At 36.0% G+C, this 26513-nt stretch overlaps 1 protein-coding gene across 2 annotated transcripts in view; it reads right to left on the reverse strand.

Annotated features, from left to right (window-relative positions):
• Positions 1-26513, reverse strand: part of rst (irregular chiasm C-roughest) — a 223593-nt gene that overhangs the window by 105727 nt on the left and 91353 nt on the right. For both annotated transcript variants that reach the window (XM_065304214.1, XM_065304215.1), the window contains exon 2: positions 26040-26080. The gene's annotated coding sequence lies outside the window, so the exon portion shown is untranslated. The remainder of the gene's footprint in view (positions 1-26039; positions 26081-26513) is intronic.

The raw sequence follows: 26513 nt of genomic DNA on the forward strand, positions 1-26513 counted from the left end.
TTCAGATTCGAGTGCGAGACGGCGAAACAAAGGCCCTTCACTCTTTTCGCTCTTTCCGCCATGATTCTCGGGAACATTTCTCAAATTATTGCGCGCTGCCTGCACTTTCAATTGCTCGTATACAACAAAACAACGCGAAATGGAACGTAAATGGCTCGTTTTACTATTAACACGTATACAGAGTGTACTAACGAAATCTCCGATCACATATTTGATATTATCATTCTCAGAATAATGCTTAGAGCCACAAAGTAATTCACATTTAGTAACATCACAGGTCAATGACAAGAACATAGTGTTTTTATTTTAAAGAAATAAGAAATTCTATGAATATTTTATCATACTTGGTGTGGTACGCGTAACAAGTGCCGGAGTGCTCTCATAAAACATTGCGTTTTGCTCGAATATGCCGGAATTAAATCCATCTAATTCTCGAGTTATGCTTCTGTGAGATGAGATAGCGCGAAACGCGAAGCTCGCAAAGAAGGAGATGCGAGAATGCGCCGCCCTGCCAGCAGTGCTCCAGTTATGCCCTTGTTTCGGCGTTGTAACCGGAAGAATTTAGGGAGTCCTGGTTGCGTTTTCCGAATGCAACTCGTACGCTAGATGCGAGAACGTAAAGCGAGAAGCTTGTACTTGACGCAAACAAACGCACACATCAAATGGTTATTGCAATACACAATTCATCTTCTAGGACCTACGAAATGAATTCTCTAAAGCACATTTTTAATAAAATGAAATTTTATATTTCATATATAAGTCAGCATTGTTATTTATATACCTATCAGCATATCCGCATATTTATGCACAATAACACTATGTATTATTTGACAGTAGAAGCTTAAAATCCAACTTAGTACATGTTAAAAGTATTAATTTAATTATTACACGCGGAATGCGTTGAAGTATTAAAATTAATGCGTGTTTATTAAACCTTTCACAATCTTGGCACGGTTTAAAACGCATGTGAAGTTAATTTATTACTTTATTGCTTTGGGTGCAATAAAATCAAATAAAGGGTTGTTTTATTCCCAGCTCCAGACAATTATTTCCCACGAATCTCCAAAATACTTATACAAAATAATTCAGCCTCACAAGTGTTATCTTTAAATATGAAAAAAGTCTAATTTTGACCTGACGAGCAAATGCTTCATTTAAATTTTAATCAACGAAAATCTCCGAAACAAAAGGCAAAAGCTATAAAGAATTAAGAAGGCAAAGGTTTGGTTGTAAAAGCGAATCATTTCGATTACTAGATTGGTCTTGGTTAATTCGGAAAATTGCAAACAAACACGTCTAGACAATGAACTTTACGACCTCCACGTTCATTTTCACCTTCTTTAGCTTTTTGCAGCTCTTTGCCATTGTTATCGCTCTCGCTAGCAAAGGTTTATATTTTTTATTCACCTGAAGACTTATCGTATTGGCCCGTCTAATCCTCGTCGAGAAATTCAGTTTTTAAGCGCATTGCTGATACGTTATCATATAGTACATTTTTTGCTAGCTTTGACTTTTGTTGAACGGCTAGCACTTTGCAAAGGAATGTAAACTAAATCTGGGTGCTCAAGGATCCATTATTTGTGCATTTTTTGCGGCTCTAGGGAGGATTTTTATTGCGCCACAATAAATAGGTCAATTTATGTCGAGCACGTTTTCGTAACTTTTGATAACGCGTGTACATTTGTCGTTAATACATATCTACGCACAATTTTGAGCAGGTGATGATTATTCCAACATTTTTCACACCAAGCGCAATAACTAACAAATAAAATTTAAAATTCAGGAGAACGTCAATAGGACGGGCGAGTAACTAAAAAAAAGACACTGTCAAGAGTGAGGCGAAGAACGTCAGGAGACGAGGACCCACTCTTGGTGTATGTTACGTGATAAAAAGACTCGCGCGTCTCGTGTGCATTGGATATACATACTAACTAAAGCCTAGGTTATCCTGAGTCCTCCCTGTGATTGATGATTCCGCAGAAAGGTTCGGTGGTATATAAGCAGTTTAAGCAATGTTTCAACTTTTATGAATATTCAGCACACATAAATATTAATTGGCACATTATTCATGTCTGCTTAAATGACACATCCTCGATTTTTTTATTAATAGTTCGATTCTTCCTTAAAGAGCTCAATATTAACAGGATTTTAATGTTTTGGCACATTTGGGCAACAACCAGTGTACATCACACACTACCAGTCGGTTGCGTCTTCTATCTAGCAGCCAAACACGATTTGCGAATTGAGTAGTGAGTTAATGGCAAATCTGTGCGTAAAAAATGACTTTTCGTCGACTCGGAATGAATAAAACAAGCTCAATTTTCGTTGCTCGAGCGCACAAAAAACCTTCCATAACAACAAAAAGTGGTTAAACTTTATTTATTGGAATTTTTCAAGAAGAATACTTTACTAGATATTTTATATCACCCAGCAATTACGGTAAAATCAGATTTAGCTTAAGCGTAAGTGTTGTTGGAGTTTTGATATGTAATAAATGTACAGTAAAGCTATGTACACTAATGACAAATAAAAGTACCTAAGAACCTAAACGATACTGATGATAGACTTGGAAGTATAAGCAGTATAAGTAATTACGGCGGTGTAAAAAACTAGGAGCGAAGTTTGAAAACAATACTTAAAGGCAGTTTTTGTTCAATTATGTCACATGATGAAGACCCGAATGGACGGCTCGACGCGCGCGCGCCTCACAAGACAAAATAATAACCCAAAGGGAAGAAAAAAATTCCGCCGAACAAATGGAGCGGCTTACACTGTTCGGTTTTTCATACACTTTGAGACAATGCCAAACTCCCAAGCAAAAAAAATACACGAAGAGGATGCTTGTGCGTGTAAAAAAGCTCTTTTTACAACTGGGGAACAAAAATGACAAAACAGAAAACGATGAACGCCTCCCGACGAGATAAAATATAAAATAAGTGTTGCTAGTGGACGCGGCGCTGACGAAAAAAAAACTACACAAACAACGAAGGCGACGAACAGGAGAAACAATTTGTCTCTGGGAATATTTTCATTAAGCTCGCGCGTTATTTATCGCCGAAATAAGGAACACTTAGCTGCCGCTATAATGGCTAGTTAAGCTAAGTAGAACGTTTCCGGGCGGAATTAAGAGCGCATTTAGCGAAAGGGTGTGCTCTCTATGGCCTGGTCTGTACTTTAGTGCGCTTCGTGGGCCCATGAATCCTCGGCCTCAGTATTTTGTCGCATGTTTCATGTTCGCATCTTCCGTCTAATTCGAGCTGCAGTGTTTTATGTTCACAACAAGCATCCTCGAGGAGCATGTTGCTCCTAATACGGCATCGCGTAAGCATCGTCGTTAACAACTTGCATTTTGTGCAAGTAAAACTTTCAGCATTTCAATTCTTCGTACTGAGCGAGCACGGGCGGCAAAATTGACCAAGCGTATAATATGAAATAATTGGACCAGTAATTATCAAATTCTAAGGAATTAATATAAACTTGATGTCTATTAGTGAAGAAATTTGCAGCAAAATCGAAAGCGGTTTTACTTCCGATTGCGGCAAAGAACAAAGTAATTTCACTAGTAGTCAAATATATTATAATAATAGGCCGTTATTAAAAATATATGATATTTAAATGTGATTCTACTTGTTTGAAAAAAATAATTAATTACCTAGACCACCGCAGTTATTTCGAACATGCCGACAAACGAAGCCAATTAATAATACACGAATTTAACGTTTAGCGTGTTTATGCGAAATGTGATCTGCATCAAAGTCAAAACTTCAAAAAAGATAATTTACGCGTGTGACTACGAAACTATGTGACATGCCCGTAGTAATATTTCCAGTTAATTTGTTAATCAATTTGACTTATTAACGCGCAGCACAATTTTTCTCAAGTAATTCCCATAACGATATTTTAATTGGCATCAATTGTGTCGCGTCTTGTGGTACAATTAACAACGCACTTTCCATTAAAATTTCACTTTAGTATAATGCTGTGAGCTCACAATGCTGCTGTGCGCAGCAGTGGCACGTTTTATTTTTATTGCTTAAATGCCTCCTTATTATAATTAGCATTTTTGTGTAATAATTTAAATAATTCCGGTTATATTCTGCTTTGCTGTTTGAAGTGTACTCCATGCAACGATGTAAGCCTCATTAATGTCGCGCCAGCAGCTCACAAAGTAAATATTCAAATGCAGTGGAAAATTATATAGCGATGATTAACGCTGCGGAGACAATTTTTTTGTCTGCAAATCTTGTTACTTCCTTATTTCCACTCTGAGCATAGTTTAAACACCGGCATTTTGCATGCGAAAGGTATGAAATTAGATGCAAGAAGTCACACAATGCTATAGAGTCATGCAGGCGACCTGTCGAAGAGTTGAGCGTAAGTGCCTGAGAGAAGACGGAGGAACGCGTGGTTGTACAAGAAAAGCACTGTCCGATAATTTGTAGATCGATTGCGGATAAAGCAACAGAAGCCGCCAGTAAAAGTAGAGGGTATTATTAGTTGTCTTTTTTGTTGAGTGTTACATAATCGGTGAAGGCATAGATCTATTCTTTGACATATCATTATACATTTCAAAGTATACTTTAGCTTCATACCTTGGATATGCATATGTAGTAGTGGCATTATTGTGGTGGAAAATCACATTTTGCCTTAAACTATGTTAGTTTCCACAATAAGATAACCGAGGGATATTGAATAAGCCTGAATCAAGATGGGGCAAATTGGGGAGGAGGGGTACAAAGTTTTCTCAAAAAGTTTTAAGAAGTGTCCTCTTGTGTTTTTAAAGAAACACATTTTTTGAGTGCAGATGTTACTAGAGTAAAAATACGTACATTTACCTGGCAAATGTGCACATTTACGATAACACATACATCCCCAATTTTAATTTGCAACTCACTTCAAACAAACAAATTCTAAGCTATGACTTATTGGGAGTTTTAGAAAGAGACCATTGGTTCTAGTACATTCGATGCTGCTGTGTTTTGATTTTCCACACGATAAAACATTAACCAAAACTACCGCCCAAGGGCAACTAAACCCGATGGCATGCTCTGATCTTCAGAAGTCAGTTTTATACCTGTCAGTTATGTGTATGTGTTTGCATTAGGTGTGTTCATACATGCACAACACGCAAAACGAGGTGAGAGATGAAACGATTCATGAAGCGAACAAGCCGGAGAAAGGACGAAAGCGTAGACCCCTGGTCCGATTCCTTCGCGCCGACCCGCGAAGCCCAATACAAACCGCCACCACACGACTGCACTTGTTTTCCGCTCGCAGCACACACACACACACACACACAGGCAGAAGCAATGTGTAAATGCGTTTGTGGTTTGCTTCCATCTGCATCCGTGTGTGCGTCTACGGCAATGAACAACTTCCTTTATTAACTCCACGCGCGTCTCTACACGCTGTAATTACGGACGGTGCCTTGCGTTGCCTGCTTGCTCTCTTTACTAAAAATCTACCCGAGTAAAAAGCGGCAGTGCGCGCCGGCAAGACGCGTCGAAATGAGATAAACTGTTCAATCGTACGCTGAAAATCGACCGCGGCGTGCATATCCAACCAGCAGCATCCAGCAAACAGCAAAACGTAATAAGTACCAAGTGCAGCATAGCATCTACAGTTAATTCCACGAGAATATACTGAACACAAACTTTATCTGCAGCATAGGAAACTCACATGGAACAGACTATATAACTTTACGACGAAAGATTTTGCTCACTGGAGTCCGAGATGATTAAAACTGAAACTGAAATAAAAGCAAACGTGATGAACAAGGAAGCCACGCGCGAGATGCATACATGGAAGAGCGTGAACGCACGTTGGAGATGAACGGAGAAGTTGACGAACACTTAAGTAATGCAGGGTATAATTGACAGAAGTGGTCCAGTTTCAACTACACAGTCGTTATATGTACATATATGTATACTATCCACATGCAGCAGTGTGCAATAAACCGGTATGAGCAATTAAAATCGCAGGGATTCATAACATGCAAGGTAGATTTGCGTGCAAACAAAAGCAGGTGAAAAAAGCTGTAATTTTACGAAAGTAATCAGAATCGCTTAAATACAAATTCTTAGATAGCTGCCAGATAGAACCTGTTCAATGATTGCATCAAATAACAAATAATAAAGTTTATAAAAAAACTTAATGAAATTCTGAGTGACTTTATTTATGTTTAGTCAGCATGACCTTAATTAAACTGTTTTCGTTTATTGTATCAAATTTATTAACGAATAAATAGCACGATGTTAATAAACTCTAATTGATAGAAATGCCGTTGATAATAAACCGTAATTTATTGTTTATTTTCAAAGTCTCTACCGTTTTAATTATTGAATCACATGAAACTTTATACAAAGTTTGGTTAAAGTTTATTTAATAACTCTATGATTATTCGAAGCCGTGAGTTTTGAAACTAAACGATCAAGACTATTTTAACTATAATTGTCAATATATAATAAAATTAATTGGCTCAAACTGCAAGGAAGCGTACGTTATTAGTCGCATTAAAAAGTTGACTCGATGATCAATCATTGGATTTCAATTTGTCGTCGACTTAAATAAACCAGAATATTCAATATCAATATCGAATAAAATTTGTAGATTGATCTTGGACTGTGCGTTCGCGGTCCCCGCGTCTTGATAGTTCTCAATTTACGGACCGCTATTATCGTCGTCCAAATCGTTTACGGTCAAGTTAATAAATAAATATAAATATAAATCGAAAATAATTAAGTGGACACACATAGTGACACCAGCTTGATCATCGGCGGAATATTGGTGAATTATAAAGCATTCTTTAGATTTCCATTGAAAGCGGAGATTGGTAATTTCGGAATAGTCAAAAAACAGATATACAGTGTGTTAAGTTCATTTATACCACAAATACATGTATATTCATAAATATAACGTTTTTGTGGCTTAGAATATTAAAACAGTTGGTGTTAACAATCTAGCGTGACAAATCAGTGTGGATATCTTCGGTAGTCGGCAGATAGCCGAGTTAGTCTTGATTTTATTTCTTAAGAATTTGATCGTGAATAAATTACGCATATATAAATATACACGTTTCTTTGTATCATTTACGTACTGGCAGTTTCATCGGTATTGAGTTTAGAAATTGGTCGATTCGGATTGAAGTTAAATTTGTATTGAGTTTACGTTTTAGTTGGCGTACAGAGGTCGTATGCATAAATACATAAATTATAAATTATAATATGTAGAAACGACAGGTTTTATGAATATGTTTTAACGGATCGACGCACTTTATAGAAACCTGGTGGACGTAAATATGATTTAAGTGATGCAATTTTATTTAGTAGTTGACAATTTTCAGTCCACAACATTAAACATGTATTAGGAAAATGTCATATTAAAGTTAGACTTTGATTGAAATTTAAATAACTATTACAGAAAATCTTTCAATTCCATCTACAATATTTACTGCTTAATCAAAGTACATCAGATGAATGATACATAATGTTTACTAAGCATTTGACCCGGTCATTTCGCTGGGGCCAAAGTGAGCTTGTGTGAAGTATTTGCTGATTATACTTTTCAAAAAAACGTTCCTAAGCATTTGTAATAAACTATATAATCCGTACAATTTATTTTTTCACATTTTACTACCGCACTTAAAGTTTATAGAAGGTGCAATAGCGAGATATTTAAATAGAAATAATCACTTCGTGCTAAATATTGAATAACTAAATTGTTTTCACAAAAAAAAATGATATAAAAAGGGACTTGGCTATGAATATAAAGAGGCTATTAATACGAAATTCCTTTTATTCTAAAATATTCAAAAATTTTGACTAAATACAAAAAATATTTAATTAATTTGATTTCGTGGTTGGTTTTGCAGGTCCAGTTCGTTTAGCTCGTTTAATATTCATAGTGCGCGGATAGTGTTCTCATATTTATTTAAATGAGCTACATGTCGAATATACCCAGTGTTAGAAACACCTGTACTTCTGGATGTCTTGTTGTGAGATTGTTTAGTAAACAGCCGCTGTATTTGTACATGCGGTACACATAGAAGTCTAATGGGTCGGTGGGATAGAACCGCAGAAAACATTAATCCAAGTCTAGTTAATTACCGATTTCGTAACTGGTTTAATAATCAATTAATTATTGTTGGTTCCAGAGCGTCGAAATGGTCCCACATTCGAATTTGTAATTTCATCGTTTATTAGATGTTCACCTGGACAACCCAACCATTTGGCTTTAAATTAAGTCCAAACACATATGACTTCGCACGCTCTTTCTATCTTGTCATCTTTTAAATTTATATAATCTTATGTACTCGTATATATTTCGAGAATCAAAATTTCATTGAAACTGTTTCAGGTTTGCACGGAATGAACTAATTAATTAATTAAGTCAAGCAAAATTAAATTAGACTATAAAAATGTTATTCAAATTTTTTTAATTATTAAATTAGCCAGTTTCGTTGATTCACTGCGCGTAATTTAAGGTGATTGCTTCATAATTCAGAATCGAAAAGTTTTGTCAGCACTGGATCGAATCTTTGTTTTAACTGAATAGTTACGGCAAATAAAGTTAACAACTCTAAGACTGAAGTTGAAGGTTCGTCGATATCTTAAAATCAAGGAAATTGCTGAAATCCGTCGAAAGTTCCTACTTAACAACGCGATCAATCTGTGACAGCGCGAAATGAAAAGGATAAAGATCCGTGCACCGTTCTAAGCGATATCCCAACGTCGACACAAAGCACAAACGTAAAGACACCACTGTCGGCGGTGCTGTACCCTTTTCGGACGCGTTAGGCGAGCGACTTTTCAATCGGAAATAGGAATTGCTGTTCACCACTTGCACATTCGCCAAAAGGCAGATATTTTCATTCGTTTCCGTTTACACTTACTTCGAACTGGCTTTCACTGTTACTTCGCGAAGCGTATCAGAGAAAGAATTATGCGTGCAGATTTTAAGATTCGACAATGATTTCTTCAGTTAGAATTTTAATAGTTGATTCGGGATTAAGCTCGCAATGTAAAAACAACTAAAGAACCCACACCTCTACAACAAAATAAAAATAACACAAAAAATACAGCACATTTTATATTTTAAATTTGATTGGATGGATATTACGGCGTTATATTGCTCATTAATTTCGAACTGAATCGGACGTGAGTAGGAGGCCGCAAGATAATGAAGTACGTGAAATAATTAGCAAACGCTGATGCATCTACCGCTGAGATTCCCTTTCGGCGACGTGCATTATTTCGATTTCTATTATACGATTCGATAACGCGGATCTTGATAAACATCGATATCGAAATACTGCCGCATCGTCGTCTGAGGTGCGGTGGTTTTCGTTTTCTGATCGTGGTGTTCTTTTTTCGGTGATCTTCAGACGCGGTGGCATCGATGCAACTGGATTGGTATCGCCACGGTAACGTGGTCCACGGAGTCAGGTATAGTATATCATCGATTCTTATCGACGCGGATTAGGTACACCAAATTACAGACTTAAGCCCGATCATTATCATTATGGCAGGGATTGCGGAAAGTTTTGATGAGATAGGAATCCGACAAGTAAAAATTATTCCCTTGAAAATTTTAAAACTTTCAAAAATACAAAATTCACGGATTTTATTATTATATCCTAAAAGCAGACAGTGAAACTAAAAGCCAGCACGTTCCAGTAGTAAAATCTACATATATGTATTGTGTTAGTATTTATAAAAACAAAAATATATCTACAAGTAAAAGCAAACATGTTTACTTTAACATGCAAATCGTATTTGTCGTAAAAATTAAATCAACAATTATTATGAAACGAAGCGAGCAACTTTTTTTGCTTTGGCAAATGTACACAAAAAGCAAAATAAAATATCCGATGACAAACATTTTATGTATTTTGCAAATTGCTCTTGTTTGTTAGTTTGGATGCCAAATAAACAACAAAATCGATACCCGCGTTTATTATTTGCACCGGGGTAATTTGTAAAAAGTTTTAAGCTCTGAGCAAACGAACTTTAGCAATAATTTTCAGGTACCAATGACTCGTGTATGCAAAGTCAATGCAACAGCGAACGTAATGAAAAGAAAGTCGCGTGCGATGGTGCGATTACTCTTGGCGGCGTTCGTACAGTTTAGAAAACAATAACAGTCGGAACGCGCAGCCCCCATGATGGTGTGTGCATCGAGCCGACCGCATTTAGGTTCATTTAGGTTCATTTGTTAGCAGGGCGCATGCATGCTTTCTGATGCATGGGATTTTAAAATATTCACATTTTCGGTTTAATTAACAGTGCCTGTCGCCCGCCCTGCATTTGCACCCTAAAAAGACCCCAGCGAAGCGGAACTTTCACTGGAATCGTCGACGACATGCAACACGCTCAACTTTTACGATTACCAGCGCAAAATGCACTACTACCAATTAAACTGAAGAACAAATTCAAACTTGAGTTCGAGCAAATTAATACATTTGTATGTTGCTTCCGAACCACATTTAATGTAATCGGATTGAAAAAACTAACACAGCCGGAAGAAATAAATTCGTAGAATAAATCTAAAAATTACAAAAGACATGAAATTGAAGGTGGCAGTGTACAAACTTTTTCAACTACCATCCACACTCGACCAAGCTTTGTACAATATCGTAGGGAACAGAAAACGTCGAGTTAAATATTCGTTCCACCTCTGAATGCGAACATAAAGCACAAACTTTTCCTGGCGACAATTAATTATTTATTTATTTGATTTGTATCCCCAGTTTGCTCGGTTTGAGTTTGCAATGTTATTATCACGAAAGCAAAGTACATTCGCTAATACATTAACAAACCACACAAACCAAAGGGAAAAGTTAAAGGAGTTTTTTTTTATTTGAGCCATGCGAATGGTCGTTAAAATGGTATGTAATGAATTTTTCGAATCAGTTACGCACGTCAACACACATTAATTTAAAATAAAAGTATGATATTTATTCCAGGAATACATGCGGCAAATTGAATTCATTTTATGTTATATGCCATCATGGACGTGGGTATCATTGACTTGCAGGAATAATCAAATAATAGACGGACACAAGGCTCATGTTTGTATATGATTACCGATGGCAATTTGTGGACATGGGAAGGAGCCGACCGGAGTCTTGGGTGAGCGCAATAAATAAAACACTGGAGTGCTTGGCAAACGCGCATGCGAATATCAGCTAATGCCATCTGAGACCGCCGAGTAATAATATTTGTAACGATAATAAATACTACCAGCAGATACGTTTCATGGAAGAGGGAAGTTGAATATCATAGAAAATTATAATTTGTAAGCTTCCACTTCGCATTATTGATCAATGTAAACAGAAATTACGTCTACATGTTGAACCAGAAAAACATAAATACATGATTATTTCATGATGTATTAAATTGAAGAGTGTACAAGAAATTTTGAGCATACCTGTCGTATATGAACCTAAAAATAGAAAAAAAAAAGGCGTATAACAAGAGATTATTCTTGGTTCATTGTCTTTAAATGATTTCTGCCTCGCTACATACTAATAATTTTTTGCAAGATGTGTCGACGTTCATTTGTTCCGACTGCCTATGCACGCAAAATGCAAAAAGAGCTTCAGAATCAACTTTCCAAATGCGTCGACGGCGATGCGTATATATCTCCACTCTTGACACTTACGAGCCCCTACGTCTTAATGCGTGAGTCGATGATGTGTCGTTCGAGATGTCCATTACGAGCTATAACCACCAATGTGCACACTAACTGCACGCGATTCATCTTTATTTAATGATGCGACTTTATAAATAGACTTATTAAAAATTACGCATTACTATTGGGATTAAGCTTTGCGCAGTGATGGCGTTGATGACTTTGATGATATGCGAAGACTTAAGCGACCTGCCCGACTAGACCTACCAGTTACCTGCCATCGTCTTGAACCTGATTTGAAAATATAGGAACTGGTATGATATTTCAAAGGATTCCACTCAGGAGGTGCAATGCGAAGCATGAGTTACAAGTGTTAATGAAGTGCAAGTTGCACACACGATAGAAAAGCAAGTGCCAAGTGGCATTGCATTCAAGTTTGCAAATCGGTAGATTTACTATGATTTTCATCGATACGATTCGCATTGATTCACATTATGTTATTCAATAATGATCATTTGGCCATTGTCATTAAACGAATTATATATATTATCGCAGCGCGTTTTGTGATCAGCACAAAGCGATGCAATTCAATTGAAGCAATTCAACTCGGCTGCATTGAGTGACAGCATGACAATTTGACATACAACATACAACATTCAACATTGAAATGTGGTTTTAATGTTCTGCAAGAACAAAGGTTTATACAATGTGCGCAGGTATAGCCACACTTTGTAGATTACAATTTAAAAGTTTGGTCACACTGTTTAAGTTAATATAAAAATTTAAATAGAACGTTGGCAGGCTTAGAGTAAAATGTGCTTGCAGTGTGAAATGTATGTTACACAAGGTAACCTGCTCGCCTTGGGAAGAATAATTCGAATGCAATTCCAGAGCGCAAATAATTTTATTATATATAATTTCTTCCGATGTGTTTGTGTTACTTTCCATCAAATATTTTTATTGTGTCATGGCTATTTTAGACAACAATTACAATTAAGAATTTTCTGATGGACATTTTATATAATTTGTTGTGTTATCTAGTGTGGAGACATTTTTTTCTGTCAGAAATCTTTTACCTAGAATGTGATTATATATTTGTCTTCTTGAATCAGTAATAATATTTCTTTCTTGTAATTTTGCTACACATTAATATCATCAATTTAGTATCCACAATCTGAAGACATAAAATGATTTTATGGCAATCGGAATTGGTAGTAAACGCATTTTTGTACATTTATGTGCTAACATGATATCATGACCTGCATCACAGAGGATTTTACGCCATCGATGTACTACACAGTTTAATAGATTGAAGTAGTGCATAAATGCTATTATGCGAGTAATGATAATAACGTAGGTATACTGATACAAATTATTGAAAGTAATTTAGCATATTACATTTATCGCTTTTATCTACATTAAATTTTCATCATAAGAATTCTTTTTACAAAAGGTAGGATATAAATTATAATGCTATTATATTACTCACGATAATTTTATCATTAGATAGACATGTACCCACACTTATAATATTTTAAAACGCATCAATTTTCAACGCACCATTGCCTAAAAACGAATTTAATTTCAAATATCGCCGCGTCTCAGAGAGAGAGAGAGTTACGCTTCTGTTGTAGGTACTAACGCGACACTTGACTGGACAGTTTTCGATTGACTCCTATTACTTTTAAATGTACTTAAATTCAATTGGTTTCCAATTACCTACGATCTACATGCAGCCTGAAATTTCATCACCCAAATTCAAGCCGATTTTTGATGTTTTCCTGCTCGCTTCACGTTCACGTCTAATTGAATAAAAATTTAATGCGCCGAGTATCACTTGCTTCGATGACTTCTCAATATGCTCGAATATATTACCGACACTTTTATTTTAATCCCTTTCGTATGTATGAACAACTATCTCGGCGAGTTAGATGGCAAGTGTTCTAAATGGTCTTTTATCACAAGAGGCACATACTATCAACGGCGTCATCATCGTAAATAATGAGCAAACGATGTAAAAATAGAAGGAGTGAAAATTCTCATATCGGTGTTACATTTATAGCCGTTACGGCTGAAAGTTCGTTGATGTACGAATAATGAGAGCCCGAACCCGGAGAAGTCCTTCCTTTCTGACGCTGCGCGTGAGCGGAGATGTAAGCATACTCGGTCATTTAATGCGCGATGATCTAAAGCTAATAAAATTTATTACGGGCTTGAACACGTCTAACCTGACACGTCTGCGGCGCGTCTTAAAACTTCTATTACGGCCTATGCCAATACAACTTAATCGCACTATTAGGAAACAAGGAATACAGTCCCAATGTATATTACGTAAGTATATGATCCGTTTTCAGCCATTTAAAGATGAGATTATTTCTAGCAGGCGTGATATAGCCAGTAAATTAAAATTTGGTTTACACCTGTTTAATGGTAACCATTAAGATTACAGAAGCACAACGCCATAAAGGTGTTCATACTTTTCAGATACGCCATAATTTAATTACGTTTCGCTTGAAAACTGCTTCAGTGCTTCAGTGGTGGATTATTTTGTCAAAAAGTAAGAAAATTATGGTTTGATTAATCAAGACAACAATCACACGTGACGCGCATTTATTAAAGATCTAAAAACCTGGAATAAGACGAGGGAAACATCGTAACTGAATTAAAATCTGGTATACATGAATTCAACTGCAAAAATAGCGTTAATATACCAATTAATGCCATAAATAATAAATTATTCGATTAATAAACGTAAATCCGTCCAATTATCGTTCGCAAAATGCCTAATTTAATGGGCTTGTAGCTTGATACCCCCGATATTGCTCGATACATAGGATTTGTGTGGAAATGCATCAGCAATAAACACATGCTTACACAACGTTGCAATATCTTTACTAATTTTACCGTAAAACCGATTTACCTCTAAAAATCGTTTAATACTCTAAATTAAGTCATAATTTGAACACTTAATAAAAATGTTTATATATTGCATACATTCGAACTAATTGCAAACATTACGTAAGTCAATGTTAATTATTTACTTTACAAACTCTCCATAATTTGTGTACTCATTGGGCGTAACAAACAGTAACAAAATAGAGTATTTGCCTTAATTCGCACTGAATGCACTGGCGGTTTGCAGCAATGCATTGCGTGGCTAAATTTGAAATAGGCATAATCCAAGCATTCAATCGAAATGTTCTGTGTGCATTGTACCCCCTCGTGCAGATATGGTCATTTATGAATGTAAATATTGCACATTCATGGGCCATTAATTTAATTTCGGTCTGAGTTCACTTTTAAACCGAGTTCAAACTGGTACAATTTAAACTCAGCGACCAATTAGGATAATTTTAGCTGGAGCTTTATTCAAATGTTTTGGAAGATATTTTTATATAGTGTTGAAATGAAAGTTACATCTAAAAATTCTTAGTTCATGGCACGTAAGTGAAAAATGCACATAATTACGAAATTTTTTTGAACGATTTGTAAAATGCGTATTATAACTATCTCAATTGTGAGAAAAATTGCCTTCTTATAGTGCCCGATGTAATTCAAGACAATAGCGTAGATACAATTACCACTGCCGCACTTTGTTTCAGCACATTACTCGACCGGCATGCCACGCATAGGTACTGCAAAATGCGATTATAACAAAAAAAAACGATTGCTCTTGACCTATCCAAGTCGACCACCAGCCCATTGCATCTCGCACAGCATCACATCTCTCCGTATGTGAAACATTCCAATTTTTTTACGCTGCTAAATTGTTCAAGTTTTTGCTAATTTACTGTCGCGCCTGTGTTTGGCTTTCATTCACATTGCTGACGCACCTATACTAACGCATTTTTCATTTCCCTTTGTTTTTTAAATTGCTGGTAAACACATGTTTTGCACGTAGGTACGTATGTGAGGCATACATTTTCAGTTTCATTGAAGTGTTCTTATATTTTTTCTGCTGTCGCGGTTGTTCAGTGCGGTGTTTTTTTAAGCATAATCAACCAGAGATGTTTCGAAAAACACCTTTGATGTCTCATTAATGTGCTGTCGGCGCTTGTTGTTTGAAGGTTGTGTGTTTCGGTGTCGATCTCGCGATGGTGCCTTTGCTATTCTTTGATAACCACTACATTCCGCCAATGCGAAAGCAGTTCAAACTTATGGAAAGCATGAGTTATGCGTGTCGCATTCAGTGTGCTGTTGTTTGTTCTTTGCAGATGTAGAAATCGATGGGAACAATAATCGTGAGAGTGTAAACGAAAACAATGGGTTTGAAATATTTGTACTTGAACGTTTGTATATAAGTACAAGTACATATTGTGAAACTTTACATGAAAACTACCATAACAACAAAAACTGGGTGAATGTTAATTTTGAACGTATATTACGGCCTGGAATGTGAAAATAGTTTACTAGCTATTTCTGTTTTTGAATCTCAGCGTATTGTTTTCTGATATCAAAACAAAAAATAGTTTAAGTTACAATTTTGAAAAGTCATACATTAATATCTTTTAGGCCGAATGCCTAGCAGTCAATAACAAGCACAAAATGTTTTGAAAATTTTACTTTTTAAATTAAAGTATTTTAATTTAAAAGTGAAATCATCCACATTCTAGTTACATTGAAACCAAATTAATTGTTGTACTTGTCACATGAAAAAAATATTTAATTAAAAACTTATTTCAAGCGTACGCCAGCAGCAAAAATATAAAGCAACATTGAATCAGATATTCACCTGCCGGGCACCAAAATGAAATAAAATCTCTTTGAAAGACTTTGATCGCAACATGTATAGAGTATTATAAATATAAAACAAACAACAAAAAACACCCACCCACACACACAGCTTTGCCATCCGTATTAGACGAAGGGCTTTGTCCTTGATATTTTTATAACTTACGATTGTGTTGGGCATGAAATCGCTCGCAATAAGGACGAATGTTGTTTTCTTTTGATGTTTAATTTTCCGGAAATCCTGCACGCTCGCGCGAATACCCTTTCTCATGACTACCCTTGCGGCAGCAAATAATATTCTAACTTTTCTACTGACACTTTAATTTATTTACTGCAACCCGTATAAAGACATAAGACACATTGTAGGTACAACAGAAATTTAAAAAAACTTTATATTAACAATATAAAACTAGTTCATGTTTTCAAAGTTGCTTTTGCTTTTAATCTAAATAATTCTTTTGCATTTTGAATCTCATGATTCAAACGTTAAGGCAACTATAAAACGTTTCTCGCCACGCATTTTACATGATATTCTTCCCTATTAAATTTGAAATAATTAACTTAATTATATAGATTTGGTCCACCACCGAATCGGCGTGAGAGTGCTTATTAATTAACACTTTAACTTTAACGCTTACATTTCGTACATGTATAATTATTATTAATATCGGCGATAAAAAAATTAACTCAACTTGTTCATTCAAGCGCTGCATTTCAGATTTTTTCACGCTTTTATCGTTAGTTATTAGATGATTTAAAGTATAATATCTATAATATCAGTTATTAGATGGACGGTCAGATATCCCCGAACTAACCGAACTAAAAAATATATGATTAGGCGCGTATCGTATCTGATAGATAATGTAAAGACGAAAAGTGAGGATAAAAAAAATGTGGCTCAAAGTATGTTAAACTACAGCGCTATTAATAACCACGTTAAACGGTTTCTATGAGTATGTGAATCGAAAGAGTGTCGGTCTCCTTCGCTCATCCGTCCTGTCATCGATAGTTTTTAACGGCTCAATCAACTCTTCGTCGTGAGACACAAAGTAGGTGAATATAACACTGGGAGTGCCATGACATGGCAACACTTTCAATGGATACCAATACATCCTCTAAATTTAAAACCCTCAATATAAATTGTGCCACATTTCTATGACTATATTATCAACATTGTGGTGATAGTATTATTAATGTATCAATCGAGCATCAATAGATGTATAAACCTGACAAAAATAGTGTAATATGTAAATCATAGAAATGTTCAAATTTAATATGACGAATTTCCTTGACAAACGTGTTTGTAGTTTACAATGTTTTAGCATGTTTGTTGTCTGTGCTCAATTTAAGCATTCGAAAACACATCGATGAATATTAATCCGACTATTGATGAACTGATGATTTTTTGATAGTTGAATAGAAAGGAAGTTGTTTCCGTTAAGTTAGCATTGATGTTAGTTTTAAATCTTCATATATATTTTTTTGAGCAGATTATGCAGGCTATCGTTTTAGATATTCATTGTCTGTTAAATTTTAAAATATTAAAAATAAAAAATAATTTTATTTACTGAATCTGTTAATTTTGTCACAAATTTTTGATTATATATAAATTACGGTATTGTGTTTGTATTTGAATGTTAATTATATAGAAATTAACCAATGATCATTGATAATTTAATATATTTTTAGTTACGTGATAAAAAAAATTACCCATGAAGAGTTTATAGTTGAATGATCTGTTAGAATCTCCTAAGATTCTGAGGTAGCTGATAGTTCAGAAATCCGAGGTAATAATTATCAGAATTTCTTGTTTCCACGCCGTTTTTCAATGCTTATCGACAGAGGCTGGATGACCGCGCAGTCTAGAAAACCGCGAATTTCTTTTGCCAACTCGTAATGCGAGTGCGCGCACATAACGACGAATAACCGTGCAAAATTTGCGCAAACAGCGTAACAACCGCCAGACTTCGTCGCCATCGTCGAAGCTCGCTAACAAAAACATGTAATTATTGCGTCCGTGTGTACGCGCGCGCCCGTGCACTTGTATATACGTGCAGCGTTTGCTCAATGAGGGCTCAATTAGATGCTAATTAACCGCAACCACCAATTGCGCAACAATTGCGATTCCAATTACTACGGGGTCCTGAAAGACGAGAAACCAAGGACATGTGTTTAACTATCAATTAGGTTGAGGCTTGCAATGAACCAATTTTTAGCGCTTTGCCATTTTTCATTCTTTGTGCACAGGCGCTGGTGACTTGGCAAGGGATCAATTTGATTCAATTATCTTTACGGCGAAGATGATGCCCTGCTGGGACGTATTAGACGAGAGACGCATTACAACTAATGATGAATGCGGCGATTTTATTAATTTTTAATCGAAACTGGAAAATGTTATTATACAAAAAGGCGAATTCGACGGCGTCCAGTGGTTCAACCTGTTCGGTCGCTAATCTGATTGGTGCTAGCCCGCGTGAGGACGCGGCCCGAAGTTTCGACCTCCGGAGTGACGTCGCGAAGCATTCATTTCAATCGAACTCGATCATTGTCGCGGTCGCGAGTGTAGAAGCCAACAGACTCCTGCGTAATAACTCTGTCGGACCGGCCCGACAAGCCCGAAGCCAACCAACTATCTAGAGACGAAAACGCAGGTACACTTAGAAGAGAGAGACCCTGACCACATCCGGACGATGTTTTTGTTCTGGAGTGCTAAGACTCAGACCTTGGATTTAGATTTTAACGAATATATGGAAATATAAACTACCTACCTCTACCTCTTCTGCAAAATCCCAAAAGTAATATCAATTTGAACTTTATTAAATTACAACTAAAATTACGTATCTGTATGAAGAAGCAAATGATGGAAATTAATTCGCTTAATTCGAATACGCATCAATCAACAATTTTTTTCGGCGCCACTCACTGGAAAACATCCTCTATGAATTGGCATTTAACTCAGACTAACGTCTCGTGTGTGTGTAATTTGCGTTAGCGGCTTTTTACCAGTTCTCCACGCTTAACAACTAAGTACACGGACGTACAGCTAGTTCATGCTTATTTGTTAGATACGCTCACAGAGAGATGTTACCATTAGTCAGCCGGATTGCCGCGCGAAGCCAAAGGAGGAAATACAGACTTGCAGAAATGTGAGAAAAATGAAATTCGAGTTCAATATCGACAGGCGTGCAAACCAGCTGCAATTGCAGTTGCAGTGAAGAGCAGGTACAGCGAAACACGATTGCTAAGAGCAGTTAAATACGTTGCAATTGCATACATTTGTTATGCCGATCGCAAGACTTTGGTTACACCTAATTGAAAATACTGAAGTTGCTAACACTGGTTGCTGAAATGTTTTAAATTATAATCAGAATAAGCACCTAGACTATACTAGATTTTTATATCAGGCAAATATGTTAAATATTTTATTGCCAAATTTGTAATTATGTTTAATTCATAAAGTAAAAAGGGTAAATTTCAAGACGTGCCTGTATATTTAAAGTTCGTGCATACAGAAATATTAATTACCTCCGTAGTGAAATTAAAAATCATCCATAACTGTTTCTATGATTAACAACTTCAGAACTTTGATTTTTAAATGAAACAATAAACTACTAGGTAATTAATTTATCTAAAAAATGTTTCTAATTGATTGAAGATATTTAAACTTGGGAAATATTTTAATTTTGACTAATTTTCATAGACGCAGCGTACATAAAACAACAAAAATCATATTTAGTTCAAAAGTATTTATTTTATTTCCAATAAAAGTCATAGCTTCGGTTGTAATTTATAGGCGAATTAAATTTATTTATACATATATATTTGGTGTAATTAAAGTTTTAATTGGAGGGCTATGCAGGAGCGCAAATAAAAAAAATGTGTTCGGTACGAACAAGAGGATCATCGTGTGGCACGAGAAGAAACAAGAAGAAATTAAAAGTTTAAATCCGATTTTTACGATTGCGTGTTTGCCTCGGTTTTCAAAAGTTTCCAAAGCTCTAGCCACAGGAAAGCTATGCTAAACCGATCTCGGAAGAAATTAAACGTAAGAGGTGACCGGTCTATATTATAATGATCAATCAGTAATAATGCCTCTTTAATTAGTAAATATTTTATGTTTATGAACGTTCATTTTTATTTATTTCTGCGGCGGTCATTGATTCAGTTAATTATCTTTTTATTGCTAGAGACAAATAAAATTCAACTGGTGCGCTTCGTTCGGCCGATGGACGTGATTCGTGATTGCGCGAGTGCCACTTCATAATAAAATATTATAGTCCATGTGAAGCATCGTGTGGCCTCTTCCTGCCACAGTACAATACATGCAATGGAACACGTTCATAAAAACTAAGTTCTTTATTAAATAAAATGCCATCAAAAGCAATAAAACGAATGTCGGTGAAATAAAAAAAATTTACAGCATTTAAAATAATATGTAATTGCGTATAAAACATTACCTACTCTCGACTTCTACTTTATAACATAATCATTTTATTCGATTGTGTCCATTTATAGGTATAAGTAGGTATCTACTTGATAAAATGACTTTAAAAGTAATCTGAACGTTTTATTTGTCAAGCCGGATGAAATGCATTTCGTGTAAACAGCCATGGAAAAATAAGTACTCACTTCAAATAAAACTGGATAATCTATTTACAGTGATTTTTCAATGATGACCAACACTGAACAGATAATGAAAAACAAAGTGATTCGCTTCCTATGATTAAATTTGAGACAGACACACAAACTGACCAACGAATTGATAGAATAAAATAATCTGAAAACTTAAAAACTTAAAACCGAAAATAAATCGTGCTTAATTATGCGAGACATGACTAGGATCTTCTTTCTAATGTTCAAGTATAATCTATCACTTCACAATTGAAAACTTTGAACGTTTGGACACTTATTTCTTTTGAAACACCAGAAATACTAAAAAAGAATACATTTTAACTTTTAAGTAACTTAAGCGTTGCTAACGTCATCCTGTGTTATATACTTTTGATGCTTCATTGATCATCATTTGAGCAAACATTTATATTGATATCAATCATTTTCACTTTTTGCGTGAATGCGTGAGATTCATGTTTTGGACCAAACGCCGGAATTAAAGTTTATGGCGTCTGTTTTTCGTTTAAACAGTATCTTTACATTAGCTCATTGAGAAGGTAGGTATTTTACTTAGTGTCTGGCTGGTTTTATCAATACTAGGAACAGATAAGATTAGCCCGACGTGGATTTATCTAACTAATTGAAAGTATCGAACGTCTTCTACTGGATGTAGAAGGCATTACGCTGATAGGCCCCAATTGGTTTGCTGCGAGTCCATTAAATCTCTCTACAAATCACTGAATACATCCCACAAACGAATTTAATGGTCGATATTGACACCAATCAAAAATATATACAAAATAATTTCAAATTCGGGCCAAAATCTTCGCACTATGATTCGATTCAATTACTTAATTAGAAATTCCCCCAATGCTATATATTTCGCTGCGAGTGATAGTCGATCCGTGAGTGTAGCATTTCTAGATAAGACTTATCTGGTTATTTATTACGATTCATCGGTGCGCTTGAGTGAGGCCGGTTGTGTTGCCAGAAGTGAAATTCGGTCCGAAGCGATACACTGATTGGGGGATGCGTCGAATGCAAGCTAGACTTTGCCCTAGACGCTTTTGGCTTTTGTCTTACTGTTATTGCCTAAAGTAATGGAAGTGGTGGCTGGTAGAAGGCGGAACAGTCACTTTTAATAGAATCAAAATACTGCCAGCTTAGTACTTAATAGAGATTCGCCTCTGTTTAGATTAGATTCATCCCATCAAACCGCACAAAACGCACATTAAAATCTATTACAGGAGTCGCAACTATATCCACTAGGGGGCATCAGTAGGTGTCTAATATAAGCTAGAAACTGCCATTCGCAATAATAAAGGGGAAGGCCCTCACTTGTATGAAGTGTTATCTTTTTGTGTGGTGTGAGTTGCACCAACAAATCCACCTCTTTTAGGAAGAAAAGAGAAAAAAATCGAAGAAGGTACTCAAAGTATTGCAACTTTGATTTATTTTCACAGATATGATTTATAATCGCACGGTGCGTTTAATTTTCAATTAATTTTTCAGTGCAACCGTAAATAAATTAGTGTTTATGAGGTAGTATCTGCCATGTAATCCAGAAGAGGGTATTTAGTAATAAATGTCAAGAAGTTACTTCAATGTAACTTCAAAATATAATTTACGAATCAGCTAATTACCTTCGAGAATATATGTTCTTAATTTTTTATTGTTGTTTACTGTTTGCCGAACAAATCATAAGGCACCGTATTTATGAGAACTTCTGAAAACTGTGATTCAAATTTGCAACGGCTTTTCGCAGAAGGCAAAAGGCGGCCCAGCAAAAGCAATTAACACGTTAAAATTAAACTGATTGATTTATGTACTTTATTCCTTAGTTTAACTGCAATCTGCTTATTAAAATTTAAAAATTTCTATAATTTAACTTAATATGAATTTAGTATATTTTTGAGTTTAGTATTTTTGGATTTTGTTGGCACGATTTGCTTGACAACATGATAATATGTAAACTTTTACTAATACTCAAATATTGATAGTGGAATTTAACTTATTGGACTGCATTCAACGTAAATGTCAACTTTAGAGGTTAAAATTGTTTCTTCAAAATCCTTTGCAGATCCCTTTATTAAATTCATAATATTAAAAATCATATTTTGTAAACACACATAATGTATTCATGTTTATTATTTATGACAGCTATCAAATAAAACCGAGGCATAAGTTAGCGTGCGCTGTATGTATCAGCAGCGGAATCTGTTCAAACTTTGACAATTACACCGCAGATAATTACAAACCTCGCATATTTGTCTTGCCAACCCTTACATAATGTATGCATGCACCCGCAGCGCCGAGCCGCTTTCATCCTTCGCGTGTGCTCCGCGCATATCTATCAGATTCACATATCTGTTTCATATAAATGTATGTGTAATGTCATGCCGTAAGCCGACGTATCAACGCTAAGTCACACATCTAGATGCCTGCGCACCGCCACAGCACCACGCCGTTGCTTCCTGTATTCGTAGATGCGTTACTCGAGCGCGAATAACTTTTAAGTACACAAACGAAAACGTTTTGAGTTTCTGCTTTTGCCGGCTGGTGGTGCCGGGAGCTGGAAGCAATATAAGCGGGAGCGTAAAGCGACAGGAAGAAGAAGAACCGCGCCGGGTTGCGCGGCGCTTTGCTGTTGGGGTTTGGCGTTTCGTTTCGGTTAAGATGCGCCCTAGACAATAACATGTCTAAATAAACATCGAGCCGAACGCAGATAACTGCTCTCCCGTATTCTATTTGTCGCCGCGTGCGCGTAAAGAAGCGCAAACCGAAGTCGGCAACGAGGGCATCACTGATTCCGGCCGGCTGAGAGCTGCTGGGAGCTCCCTTCGAGCTGTATCGGAATTGTTGTGAGCCGGGGCATGGACGCACGTCTGTGGAGACGTGTGTTTATCGCGGAGTTATGTTCGGTCGGGGAAAAGCTCGTCGAGGTTTTATGAAGGGGTGAGTGGAATGCGCGCGGTAAATCAACAAAGTTTTGTTTATTCCGGAGCTACAATTTGCCATTGTGTACTGTAAGATAATCTAAAACTTACACCATACTCAGCAGCACACACGTTTGCTAGGAACGTGACACAATCGCCAAATTTTAAACATAAATTCAATTTTCCAATTTTTCCAAATACAATACTAGGAGTCCCAATAACAAAACGTAGTTTACCAATAAAATGCAATTTTTCAATTTAACAAATTCGTGTGGTAATGCGTATGGGAAATCGTAATCCACATTAAAAATACACTTAGCCTTGGGAAAATGTTTTTGTTTTGGTTTGCAGAGAGTAGATGTTTATCAATTTGCCCCTTCCCAGTTTTCGTGCACTCCATTGTCGACTTTTTATTTTCTTGTACCCATTAACCATTAGCTAATAGCGTTAGGAGTATTAATCTGCCCAACGCTGCGGCAAGGTTGTGCGCGAATCCTTCGGCGAATGCTACGTATGAGAGGTTAATAGGGCGCCGCAATTTGCTCCGCATCTATGGAACCGCACAGCCATCGCCGCCGCCGACGAGAGGCCGACGCTACGTTAAAACGTTGCGCTCCATTATAGAATGCGAGTATATGGAAGTATTTAACGCACACATACATTGACGCCGAGGGTAGAATGCGCGCACGGTACCGCGGTTGCATGTATCTTGCTTGCGAGTTTTCAGCTAAGCAACAGCACGGTTACAAGCGCAAGCATTAGAAACTGTAGAAGAGGACCAAAACTAATACTTACATGGTGCGCGGAAAGGAGTGGAAACAACGAGAGCGCGAAGAATGAGAGAAGGAGTAATAGTAGCAAAAGGCTGTTAAGTAAATTAACGTCTGCATTAAGGGAATTTCGCCAAAGGATTAGAGCGATAGAACGTTGAAAGTGCGCCGAAAGCAGCGTTCGTGAATACATTGTTCAAGGTAGACGGCGTGGCTGGAAGACAATACACAATTGCGTAAATGCAGATAGAGATGTAGATGTGGCAGCAGAAGTGAATCCGGAAAGTCTAGCGCGAACTTTCCGCCTAAAGCAAGCAGGAATTACCATTTTTCTTTTCTCTATTAACACAAATAGTTAATCTTGGTTTTTAATGGGAAATATTCCTGGCATAGTAATTTTGGCTTAAATAAACTGCAAAACTTAACAAAAATGTTAAGCCTTTTGTATAGGCAACTAAATTTGTAAAGCCCGTAACTTTATTATTTAAAAATAATATTAATACTTTGTTTGTTACAGGAACCCCGACTACATTCGTGTTTTTAACCTCAAAGAAAAGTATAAATAGTTGTACTAACCACAAAACTCTCAAGACTCCGCCTAATCGTAGGGTAAACATGTGCTTCTAGTATTTTGTTTAGCTTTGTGGGCACGGATACAAATAAATTTCTATCAAAATTAGGCTAAAACCTAAAACGACATCCATGACTACAGTAGCACACGTGTTTTGGTATTTTCACCTATTTTCAGGACAAGTAGGTGCATTGATCCGAATTTAAAATACCAAAGCTTATTTTTAAGACAAACATAATTTGGAAAATAAGTTTTTATGTAATTAATTTAAATGTTTTTTTTTTTAATAAAAGCATACTCGTATATTTTGCGTGGATATCTATTTTCGGATTTAATTAAACATGTTGTGTCACAGAGTCTTAAATTTTTGACATGTTTTTAACCTGGTCACAGTAATAATGCCACTTCTTGTAAAACCGAAATTGAAAAATGATATAAGTGAACGATGCTCATTTATTTTCGATTAATTTGTTTTTGCTCTTTGTACTCGGATACGTCATGGCAACTTTAGGACTGTAACCAGACTTATGTGTCAATTGTGCTATGAATTGATTTTACGACACGAAATGAGACACAAACGTGCGTAAATAGCACGTAATCAGTGTTTTTATTGCTCATAGTTTCGTCAACATACGCTACAAATGAAATGAAAATACACTTGATCTTTTTTTTCTTAGTTTTACTACTCGTAAATAGTTCACTGTAGAATATATAATATCCACTATTTCAAAGATGCTTTGTAAATTGAATCATTCATGCAATGAAAGCAGTTTTATTTACAATTCTTACCCTTTTAAGTCAATCTGGAAGTTCTTGAACTACCAATTTCCCTGAAAGTAAAAATAAATAATTACAATTTTTATAATAGGTCCTAATTAATTTTTTCTAAGAATAAATTTTCATTTAAAATTTCATAGTAAGAAAGCTTTGTACAAATTTATATGAAAAATGCACTTTGGGTAAGCCGCTTATGTAGCTTTTATTTTTTGCGCCCAGGGCTTCCGGTTCTACTTCAGTTTCGGCCAACCTGCTACCAGCGGCAAAGAATAACCATAAAGCATGTTGTTTTATGCATTAAACATACACCGTCGTAGATGGTACACGAACACGAACCGGCACTCATATCCTTGTAAATGCATTTATACGTGGGTTCTTTTTCACTGGGACAAAGACAAAATGCTTTTCCTCTAATATTCACTTAAATTGCTCAATACACATATCGGCCGTTACACCACAAACGGCAGCATATTTTTCATTCTTTTG

This window comes from Atheta coriaria, unplaced genomic scaffold (genome assembly GCF_025399875.1).
Source record: "Atheta coriaria isolate IRGN ID8LTWV9N9 unplaced genomic scaffold, Caltech_Dcor_3.1 hic_scaffold_6_pilon, whole genome shotgun sequence".
Lineage (NCBI taxonomy): Eukaryota > Metazoa > Arthropoda > Insecta > Coleoptera > Staphylinidae > Dalotia > Dalotia coriaria.